Here is a 12,618-nt window from a genome sequence, read left to right as displayed (position 1 = left end):
TGTTGGCAACAGGTGAGGACCGATCGGAGGACTCTGACGCGCTGGATCCCCACGGCCGGCCCACAACAGTGGTGCCCATCCACTGCAGCCTCAAGCTGTGTAACCGAAGAATAATGGGACATGAGGAAGATCTGATTGGAAAGAGGGACGTACTATAGTAACGAGTGTGAACAGCCAAAATGGTAATCCTCATTGTGGTACTGAGCACCAATCTCAGAAAAAATAAAAAAAGTAATAATAATTAACAAAATAGTCTTGACACAAGCTCAAATTAATCATACCATCATTTGGAGAATTATAATATGCAAGTACTTTTGTGCAGATACGTGGTAGGCAGTGTAAAGCGGCGTTGATGAAACCACCTACCACACAGAGGCTGTATAATTCGAATTGAAAGTCCGTTCCTGGAAGTTGGTTTTTTAAAATATCGAGCGTTCGGAGGCTGCAGTCTACTTGCAGGAAGATTTTAAAATTAGATTGAATCTACTTTTTATTCATATTGAAACGCAAGAAATGGCTATCAAGTCCGCATTTAATATGGTAATGCTCTATCATTTAAAAAGTTCACTGTCTGTACAACATAGTTTCACTCGAAAAGCAGCCAGAATATTTGCATCTCCGACCCGACTAATATTCACGTTCTACCAGCTACTGACCCACAACTATTCGCGAGTTAAATATTCGGTCGTTTCGGTGGTCTTCTTCGAAAGAAGTGCTCGCCAAAGTATTCTGTACAGAGCACGAAACGTGCCACGGGGAATTGTTACTACGACCGGAAAGTTCACACGGTCATAACTTTCAAACCATTTTATTTAGGAACTCCAAACTTTCCTTAAAATGTTCTTAACTTCAGTCGCGAGGTCGCTTCAGTCGAACCGCAATTAACTCATTACTTCTTTATTTTTTAGAGTATTTTTACCGAGCTATCTAACATGGTGTTATCCGTAGACTGGTTAACAAGTGACTATATCGAACTGTTCTACTCACTGCCCACACCACTATATTCACGCGGGAACAGCTTCATTGCGATTGGCTGTTGATATAAACAACCAATCAGAATGTTCCTTCCAGATCATTCTCGCGGCAAAACTTGCCTTATCCAATCAATAATATGATAGTAATTACCGTCATTGTATCTTCAATTTCTAGTAGGTTGTTTAATCAAAATAAACGAAGTACGAATTATTCACCAAACTGCTAATGAAACTTAGTCCGTCTCTAACTTTCATTATGGCTGCTTTTAAACAAAAGCAATTTCACACCATCATACGTTATCTGAATCAGGGTTGCACCATAACTTTCCCGCCCGCATCTCGTGGTCGTGCGGTAGCGTTCTCGCTTCCCACGCCCGGGTTCCCGGGTTCGATTCCCGGCGGGGTCAGGGATTTTCTCTGCCTCGTGATGGCTGGGTGTTGTGTGATGTCCTTAGGTTAGTTAGGTTTAAGTAGTTCTAAGTTCTAGGGGATAAATGACATATTAAGCTATAATATATGTCCCACATACACTGTCTCAATCACTCTCACGCAACAAAATATAATGAAATAATAATTTTGACCTATTTTTGTATTACGTAATACACAGGGACTGAAGTGTTGAATAAGAATGTTCTGCTTAATTGATTTTTATGCACTGGTAATTTTTAATGGCTTTAAATGATAATGCAAGTCAATCTGTATTTGTTCCTAACATGGTTTTTAAAAAGAAGCATTGGTTTTAGGACCTTTTTAGGTAAGTTTCTTTATCTCCGGCATTATAATAAATAAAAATCTGAAACTTTAACAGCAACATTCCATTAATACCAGATTTGAACGAGATCGTATAATAACTAATAAGATTATTTAGATTCGTATATGGTATGAATCTTCGTATCGACTGACTGTTACGCTATACAGTTATCACGGCAGGCAGCTTCAGCTGCGCTGTGACCAAAGCGAAAAAGAAACACAACAACATACCCATCCAGCAGCCACCGTACCAAACGGCTGGGTGCCTTACTGCAACGAATGTCCTCTGGTAATAACTTGCTACGTTACACTCCGACTGAAAACTTCCCCAGTACCCTTATGAATACTATTTCCGCTGGCGGGAGAAGCACGCTTTTGGACACCGAAATTCTTAAATTCGCTTGCAACAGTTCACTATTTCCAATAGCGACACATACATGCTACAATTTGATGGTACCTGAAAGAATAACACGTACGCAAGCGAATCAGAACCTCCCCGATCGAACGTCTGCATGCGTTATCGACACAAAAAAAGTCGTGAGTACCATACTTATCTAGAATACAGGCAAACAGGAATCACTCTGAGAATAGTGTACACCGATACTTGAGGCTCAGTGGTGTGACAAATAATGGCTTCAAAATGGTTCAAATGGCTCTGAGCACTATGGGACTCAACTGCTGTGGTCATCAGTCCCCTATAACTTAGAACTACTTAAACCTAACTAACCTAAGGACATCACACACATCCATGCCCGAGGCAGGATTCGAACCTGCGACCGTAGTAGTCGCACGGTTCCGGACTGCGCGACTAGAACCGCGAGACCACCGCGGCCGGCGACAAATAATGGTTCATCAGTAAACCAGTTTCCTCTAACGACTTTCGCATATTTGTAGTCAGAGTGGAAAGATGTTCGAACTTGTGTTAGGGCTATAAAATTTTCCACAGGTCGTTAAGTTATTAATAATGTTACAAGGTCGTTACGATTTCGCCACCAATAGTTTCTCATGCAGCTTTCAACACAATAAGTCCCAGTCTTTAAATGTGTTCAACATGTTCTCTTATCTAATCCTTGTATCTAATCCAATCTGTATCCTGATGTATACTCAAAATGTGATTCGTAGGTTATGTTCCAAATTTAGTCTGCTACATTGCTTTGCTATAGCGTAACCTTTAGATCATCGGTGTTCAAATTTTTCGTGTTCATCTTTTAACTCGTGTTATGATGTCTCTTCTATTGAGATAATTACTTTGGTTCAACTTGGAACACGTTTATTGCATTACATATTCTGAGAATTCCTTTAGTTGTATCATGACTAGTTTTAGAAAAAAAGATAATTAATAATTTTTGCAAAGACAGTTGCCGCTTGATGCTGACACAGAAAAAAGGGGATTATAAAAGTGGCATTAGGAATGTTTTGCCACACACTCTGAATCAGTTGTTTTTATACAAATAGCTTCTACAACAGTTTTCAATTTCCTAAGTATATTTTGGCAGCTGGAGAGATTCGTTTCCCCTCTAGAACAGCACCTCTATACCCGCAGAAAATTCGAGTCCACTCTACAGAGTCGTTTGCTCTGGAAACAAGATTGAACCGCAACCGAAATATCAGGGGTATACTGACGGCAACCGTAAATAGTCAAACGTAGTGGAGCTTTTCGTTGTGCTTTTCTGATGAAACAACCAATTGTGGGGTCCCCACTCGGAATTCCTTTAACCGAGTAGCAATATGATGTGGACACTGTTGCGTCCCCAATTCTTGCAGAGAAAGAAACAGACTGATTGATTAGACCTTCATTCAGACAGTGCCAAATTCTTCTTTCGTGTGCTGCAGCGTTTTTGCAGGTATACAAAATTTTAAATTACGAGCTATGTCATGTCCTTGAATTTCAGCAATATATCGAGAAAAATTTCGTTCCTAATTTACTTGGGGAAAAAAAGAAAGTAAAAAGAAAGAAAAGACTTTGCATGTACAATTAAGACGTGAAAACACTATCACAATTTTAATTTGCTCTTATGTTATTCTGTAAAGATACTACCTATAGTATTGTGTATATTTTTCTTGTCTCCGCCTTTTCTTTTAGTTTCGGAAAGAGTTACAATATTAGGGGTCTTTTAATTTTGAACCTATATACTTTCTGTAGCTGCATTTATGAAATCGTTGATTTCCATTTTTTATGGTGTTGTGTACTCACAAATTCACTAGTGTTAGCATGTGGGTTAAAACATTTCTTCATGCATAGGGGTATAAAATTGTAATTTTACTTAATCACTTGAACACTGTAATCTGTGTAATGTTGTGCGATAGTGGTTGAGGTTTGCCGATGACATTGTAATTCTATCAGAGACAGCAATGGACTTGGAAGAACAGTTGAACGGAATGGACAGTGTCTTGAAAGGAGGATATAAGATGAACATCAACAAAAGCAAAACGAGGATAATGGAATGTAGTCAAATTAAATCTGGTGATGCTGAGGGAATTAGATTAGCAAATGAGACACTTAAAGTAGTAAAGGAGTTTTGCTATTTAGAGAGTAAAATAACTGATGATGGTCGAAGTAGAGAGGATATAAAATGTAGACTGGCAATGGCAAGAAAATCGTTTCTGAAGGAGAGAAATTTGTTAACATCGAGTATAGATTTAAGTGTCAGGAAGTCGTTTCTGAAAGTATTTGTATGGAGTGTAGCCATGTATGGAAGTGAAACATGGACGATAACTAGTTTGGACAAGAAGAGAATAGAAGCTTTCGAAATGTGGTGCTACAGAAGAATGCTGAAGATAAGGTGGGTAGATCACGTAACTAATGAGGAGGTACTGTATAGGATTGGGGAGAAGAGAAGTTTGTGGCACAACTTGACTAGAAGAAGGGATCGGTTGGTAGGACATGTCCTGAGGCATGAAGGGATCACAAATTTAGCATTGGAGGGCAGCGTGGAGGGTAAAAATCGTAGAGGGAGACCAAGAGATGAATACACTAAGCAGATTCAGAAGGATGTAGGTTGCAGTAGGCACTGGGAGATGAAGAAGCTTGCACATGATAGAGTAGCATGGAGAGCTGCATCAAACCAGTCTCAGGACTGAAGACCACAACAACAACAACAGTGGTTGAGCTGCAGGAGAGGTCACCAGGTGGAAACGACAAAATAGTGTCTGGAGATAAGTGAAGGGAGTGGATTGTCGTGTCTTACACGAGAGAGTAAGTGAGTGTTTACGGTAGTAGCTTCGCAGGAATTAAAATTTCGTGTTTGTGGGGATCCACAGATTCCAGATACTTAATAAACGTAAACATGGTCTGTAGTAGGCTGTTACGATGTTTATTTAATCGTGTGATTACCTAATTTCGACTAAGCGTCCTTGTCAGGCACACTTGTAAGCTCTATTTCATGTCATTTCAAAATCACTCTTAATTACATGTAAAACGTGACGGAGTGTGGCTACTTTTTACTTGTAATTAAGAGTAATTTAAAATGATGTAAAATACACGCTACAAATGTGCTTGACAATGACGCTTAGTCGAAATAAGCTAATGGCACGATTAAATAAACATCGTATTACAGCCATTACGGACCATTACTTTACAGGAATTGTATGTTCATAGCAGTAACTGTGCGCTTGATTTTTTGCAGTGCATGGCGTGGGGTGTTTCGTTACAGACCGCCGACAATGAAATTAAAATATCAACATGTTGAACTTTTTCATATTGTGAACTGACATCTCCCAAGGAAAATCTGAAAATCTGACGTGCTGTGAGTAGAGTCACGTCTTTGCGTTGTGGACTGTTTCGGGAGTGACGAGCGGTCTGTGAACGAAATGGATGTACCAACTACGGCGTAAAAGAGTTTTACTTTGAGAGGGACTTTGTATGTCTTCCCAAATATCTACCTCCTCTATGTCAAAACGGATTACATTTCAGTGTTCCCATTCGTAATCGTAATGGACTATACTAGGGACGTAGTTCCTTTCACCGTTCTGAGTGAAATGCACCGTGTTTCTGATAAAGTTCACCAACCTGCATTCTTCTACAGATGTCCCCTGCGCAGAAAGCAGCACGTAAATCATGGACCTGTTGTCCTGAGGCTGTAGTGAACTGCTAGCGACGAACTGAGACTACTTAAATGATCGATTCTTTCACTTTTTGGGATACCACGCGTATTTATTCTAGCAAAATATGCAGACAGAGAATTACAATCTTGATCCACCATCTATTTAACAATCCAAACTTGATTAATTACTTCACTAGTTTTCTCTCTAAACACCGGTAACTGATCGCACATTTCGATTCTTCTAAACTTAACCTTTTTTTTGAAGAACTAAAATATAGCCGATCACGCCCTGCAACGAGTGTGTACCTCAAGACTGCTCGTTCCGGAGCTTTGGGCGAGCAGTTTAGGTGCAATCTGAAGACACTCGAAGAGCTTCGTCTTGCATTTCGTTTAACTTTTATTCTTAATTGTGCTTATCATTATGACTTCTAAGGTGGCGATAGCCCGCTATTTAGAGAAGCCTATATTTGAATATCGAAGAAATTTAATATAACGGCTGGCAATCACAGTGATGGACTACAATTAGGGCGGTCTTTATCAATATCTGCTACTGGTACTCTCACTACCTGTTATAAGAGCTGTTTAACGCTGCAATTTCAATTGCTCTGAGGAGAGATCCTCGGAGCTAGATATAATTGCTGCTGAAGCCAGAAATATTACAAAATTAGGGCAATTCTCGGTGCAGATTATTGCACCAGTTCTTAATAAGGTGAAGCTTGTCAATCGGTGGAGTGAAGAGACAGTTATATCAAGCTGAGGGATTGACATGGACAGTTCGTACTGTGAAGAGGAAGTAAAAAGTATAACTTCTTGACTTAACTAGTATTTCACCAACTCATTATAGGAAGGTGGTGGTGTTTGCATTGTGGAGTCACGTGTCTGCAAAACGAACGTTTTCTGATGGTGTGTGACGCATAAATTGCTTCTCGTTTTAAACCAATATGGAGACTAGAACGTTCGAAACTTGATGAGAAATAAATAATACCCAAGGTGGCGTCGGCAAACATAAAGTATTCGCTGGCTGAAGCATGTGTGATCTACGTCGCTCACTGCAGATGTTTCAGTCGACACTTTAAATGTTGCATTCTCCTCCTACTTTAGTAAACGAGTGTCCATTTTCAAGACCACAACTACAGCATCAAATATTAACGAGGGTTGGTGTTTAGATCTCCGCCGTGAGCCGACGATACGTAAGTTCCCACAGCTAAGTGATTATTCATCGGACTTTATAAACGACAGAAAGCTCTTATCTCGTCGCCAAATGTCAGAAAGAATTTTGTAATGAACACATCATTTCGTGTTGATGCTATTTCTACATCTTCTCGTTGTTGATACCTGATCACACCACTTAAATCCCAAACATTTCAACTAATACATTCAGTGAGTTGAACACCTTAAAGTAAAACTGGTTCAAATGGCTCTGAGCACTATGGGACTTAACATCTGAGGTCATCAGTTCCCTAGAACTTAGAACTACATAAACCTAACTAACCTAAGGACATCCCACACATCCATGTCCGGGGCAGGATTCGGAAGCTGCGACCGTACTGGTCTCGCGGTTCCAGACGGAAGCGCCTAGAAGCGCTCGGCCACTATGACCGGCACCTTAAAGTATATTAAATTCTTTTGAAAGGTTAATCTCCATAGCAAATATCATATTTTTGCTAAAAATTATCTTTTGGAACTCCTTCATTCCCTTAGCATACAAATGCACTACATGTTTACGAGCAGTGACACAAAAATTCACAGTTTGTTTCCTCATGTTTTGCTACATACAAACAATTAATTAAAGCTCTTGTAAACGCTGTTTGCCAAGATAGTATGTTGGGTATTATGCTGTTGAATACAATGTGCTGGCGAGATACGCGTGTGGTATGGTGTCCACCAATAAGCTAGCTAGTTACGACCAATCAGGAAAGAGTAAGTCAAATGGCATTACTGAGTCAGTACTGAGAATGTTATGCACCTGTTGTCAAACGTGTGATATATGTAGAACAACATGTTTTGGAACTACGTTGCCCCATTTTCAAATGCTATAATCAAGGAAACGAATCAAACCATAGCAGTACTGCACCTACTGACAAACATGTACTTATTTATATAGTCCTGCAGTGAAGCATTCCCCAGCGCCTCTATGCCATTAGGCACCGTCAAAGGCAAAAAGCCAGCAGAAAACACACATTGTGAAACAGAACACTATTCCTTAAATGTCTCATGCTAGCTCACCATACTTCCATCACGTCCAGTTGTAAACTAAAGATAGCTGCCTTCCCGAACCAAATACAGTACTTCAGTTGATGTGTGTATCACAAGCTGCTACTCTCTATTGTAAAATCTTCGATTGTTATAAGTCAACTCTGATAAAGTGTAAACACCGGTACTACACGTATATTGCAATGTGTCTAATGATATAGAATGACCAGTAGAAAATATTTAACTCAGCGCTGCTAACGAGAATAAGTTAGTGGCTGCATCTCAGCAGATAACTTGAAGTTTCATTGGCGAAACATTTAGAATGCCTCAAAAATTCAAACTCAACATAAGCATGTTGCGTGGCATTTATTTGCATATCTTTATTTTTCATTGCACGGAATAACTGCGCCATTGTGAAGTACTGCTTACTTGTCTGGTGAGTACTAGTAAACCGATGAATCCGAGTTAGAGCAATGTTTACTCAGCTCTGAGACCAATTAGAAGTTTATGCTTTTAGTTACTCCACAAATTACATACTCAAGGCCTGGTAAACATTCCATCAGAAATGCGTTTCGTTTCCTTCACTTCATAATGCTTTTTGGATTAAATTCTGCTATAATTTAATCGTAAACTTTTTTACAAAATTTTTATATGAAACGGTCATTTCTGGCAGAAGTAATATTAGAAAGTTTTCAATTTCGTTCCATTACATGCAAGGAATATTTCTATGAACCATGTCCCTTGAACGTTTTGTCATCGTAATCGTCGAGGATAAGTTTCCCCTGCGCAAAATTGTTGGGAAGGAAGATGCAGTATCATTTCCTGGTGAAGTACGTTAATACTTAAGAACAAAAACGTGGTTACAAATAACTATATATATATATATATATATATATATATATATATATATATATATATATATAGTGTAGATTAAACGTTTTGCATTCAAACTTAAAAACTACAACATCAGACCTGCTCCCCGGGGGAAAATAAAAATTAGTGTTTTGCTCTTACCACATATACTTGGACGTACTAACCAACCTAAAAACGTACTACTCCTATTAGTTATAATTCTTAGTCAGCAGACGAAGTAAACACTAGTGTGAAACTACACTTGTGAAACTGGATGAGATATTGAAAAGGTTACAGGACTGCAAAACCCTGTCTTCCCATCAGGAGAAGTAGTCCCACAAACATCCTCCCTACTATATTAAACCTTCTCAAATACAGCGCTTCTTTTTCTTTTTGATTCATCAGTCTTCTGACTGGTTTGATGTGACCCACCATGAATTCCCCTCCTGTGCCAACTTCTTCATCTCAGAGTGACACTTCCAACCCATGTTATAAATTGTTTGTTAGATGTATTCCAATCTCTGTCCCCCTCCACAGTTTTTTCCCCAGCAGCTCCCTCTACTACGATGGAAGTTATTGCCTGAAAGGAGTCCTTATATCCTGAATCTTCTTGTGAGAGTTCTCCGTACATCTCTTCCCTCTCCGATTCCTGTGCAGAACCTCCTCATTCGTTACCTTATCAGTCCTCGAAATCTTCAACATTCCTCTGTAGCACCACATCCCAAGTACTTCGATTCTCTTCTGTTCCGGATTTCCCACAGCTCGTGTTTCACTACCATACGATTACGTACTGCAGACGAACATTCTCAGACATTTTTCTCAAATGAAGGCCTATGTTTGATACTAGTAGACATCTCTTGGCCAGAAATGACCTTTTTGCTAGTGCTAGTCTGTTTTTCATGTCCACCTTGCTCCATCCGTCATGGGCCTTTTTTTTTTTCTAGGTAGCAGAACTCCTTGATGTTAAGTTTCTCGCTGTTCTCACTTCTGCAACTCTTAATTACTTTCGTCTCTCTTCAGTATACTCTCAGTCCTTATTCTGTACACAGTAGACTGTTCATTCCATTCAACAAAGCCTGTAATGCCTCTTCACTTTCACACAGGATACCAAAGTCGTTCGAGAGTCTTTCATTAATAACCTTTCACCATGAATTTTAATTCCTCTCTCTAACTTTTATATCAATTATTGCTTCATCGACGTACAGATTAAACAGTAGGAGTGAAAGATTACATCCCTGTGTTATACCCTTTTTGATCCGAGTACTTTGTTCTTGGTCGCCGGCTCTTATTATTCCCTCTTGGCTCTCGTACATATTGTATATTATCCGTCTCTCCCTACAGCTTACACCTATTTTCCTCAGAATTTCATCTTGCACCATTTGACATTCTCGAACACTTGTTTCAGGCCGAAAAATCCCATGAAAGTGTGTCGACTTTTCATTAGTCATGCTTCCATTACCAACTCCAACTTCAGAACTGCCTCGCTGGTGCCTTTACCTTTCCTAAAGCCAAACTAATTGTCATTTAACATATCTTTAATTTTCTTTTCCGCTCTTATGTATATTATTCTTGTCAGCAGCTTGATGCATAAACTGTTAAGCTGATTGTGCGATAATTCTCACACTTGTCAGCTCTTACAGTGTTCGTTATTGTGTGCATGATATTTTTCCGAAAGTCGGATGGTATACAGTCAGAGTCATACATATTACACGCCATCGTGAATAGTCTTTTTGTTGCCACTTCCCCCAAAGATTTTAGAAATTCTTATAGAACGTTATCAATCCCTACTGCCTTATTTGACCTCAAGTCTTCCCAAGCCCCTTAAGTTCCAATTCTAACACCGGATTCCCTGTCACTTCCATATCGACTCTCGTTTCTTCTATCACATCAGACAACTCTTCATAGAGGCTTCAGGCTACTCGTTCCACCCATCCGCTCTTTCCTCTTTTTTAACAGTAGAATTGGCATTACACTGTCAATGTTACCACCCTTACTTTTAAATTCACCGGAGGCTGTTTTGACTTTCCTATATATTGAGTTAGTCCTTCCGACAATAATTTCTTTTTCGATTTCTTAACATTTTTCATTCAGTCATTTCGCCTTTGCTTCCGTGCACTTCCTATTTACCTCACTCCTAAGCGATTTATATTTCTTTATACCTAAATGTGTTTATTACCCTGATTGGCATATATGTGCTGTAAATGTTGACCATGGGTATTATTACATAAAATAAAATGATTCCGAACAAACAATACTCCACAATGAATTTCATCTGGACCTATGGCACCACGAGACGATTTTCTACAGCAAATCATGTCTTCATGCAACGCCGGTGTTTGCTTGTAGACCTCTTCTCATAATTTTTTCCATATACACAGTTCCTGAAATTTTGAAGTCCGGCGAATGTACAGAATATTTTGTGTTCCCAGACTACCTTTCTGTGTAAGAATATAATTTAATTATTTCTAATTATCTATGAGGAATGGGTGGGACATCTGTCACGTGGGTACTATTTGGATTGCCTTTTACCCACTGGCATGGCTTTCAGTTACATTATGTGTATGTACCTGCGGCTATTTAGTGCCCATCAGTACAAGAAGGATTAATGATGTTATTCTTCGAAAACTCACACCACACCTTGACAGAACATGTTCATATTTTATCCGCTTCTCTCAGGCAGTGTATAGTTTATACAGACTAGTATTGTGCGTTGCGAAGAGTGATTTACCTGTAGTTTGTACACCATCCTCCATCCGTAAGCGAAATGTGACACAGAAATGATGCGGCCAGTTGCTGTTTTAACAGACAACCCTTCGGATGAATGAAACCCCTTTTGAAAGTCACTGATACGGAGTTGTTAAAGTTTTATTTGCCTCGGGAGCACGTTGTCTGATAGCTACAACAGCAGAACGACGGCTGGAGGGCATAAAGCACACAGGCAAACACAGAACTTTACTTGAGTTTGCTTACATTCGGTTTATCAGAGCAGGCGTTTGTAGGAACTGAGGGCAGAACAGCGGTTTGTGGCACTGATATTTTGTAAACTATGTAATCAAATTCCATTCATGATATTTCATTGAAATCTTCTTCGAACGTTCGTTCCAGTTATACAGAAAAAAGAGTGTATACTATGTTTAAAGAAAGGAAACAAAATCGGTGTCGTATTTCAGCAGCTATAAAATATAAATAATACTACTGTAAATCAGAAAATTTTCTACACTGTCCGCTGGAACTGAGTAAAAACCGCAATCAGCCCCACTGTACATACACTAAAAAAGATATGCTCCTCGACGGAGTGGTACGGAAATAGGTAGATGTGATGTACATGCACAGACGAACAAATGATTACAGTTTCAGAAAAATTGGATGATTTATTCAAGAGACAGTGCTTCACAGTCTGAGATTTGAGCTAGTCAATAACACTTTGGCCCACATCTGGCACCTCTGCAAGGAGTTATTCGTCTTTACATTGATTGACAGAGTTGTTGGATGACCTCCTGTGGCATCCAGCCGCTGTGGCCGATTGGTTCTAGGCGCTTCAGTCCGGAGCCGCGCTGCTGGTACGGTCGCAGGTTCTAATCCTGCCTCGGGCATGGCTGTGTGTGCTGTCCTTAGGTTAGGCTTAAGTAGTTCTATGTCTAGGGGACTGATGACCTCACATGTTAAGTTTCATAGTGCTCAGAGCCATTTGAACCATTTTTGACCACCTGTGGGATATCGTGAGAAGTTATGTCCAACTGACGCGTTATATTGTCTGAGTTGATTGGAGGATCTTGCCCATAATAGTCCAAACATTCCCAAGTGGG

This window comes from Schistocerca nitens, chromosome 7, assembly GCF_023898315.1.
Source record: "Schistocerca nitens isolate TAMUIC-IGC-003100 chromosome 7, iqSchNite1.1, whole genome shotgun sequence".
Lineage (NCBI taxonomy): Eukaryota > Metazoa > Arthropoda > Insecta > Orthoptera > Acrididae > Schistocerca > Schistocerca nitens.
Note: the sequence above shows the minus strand (reverse complement) of the source record.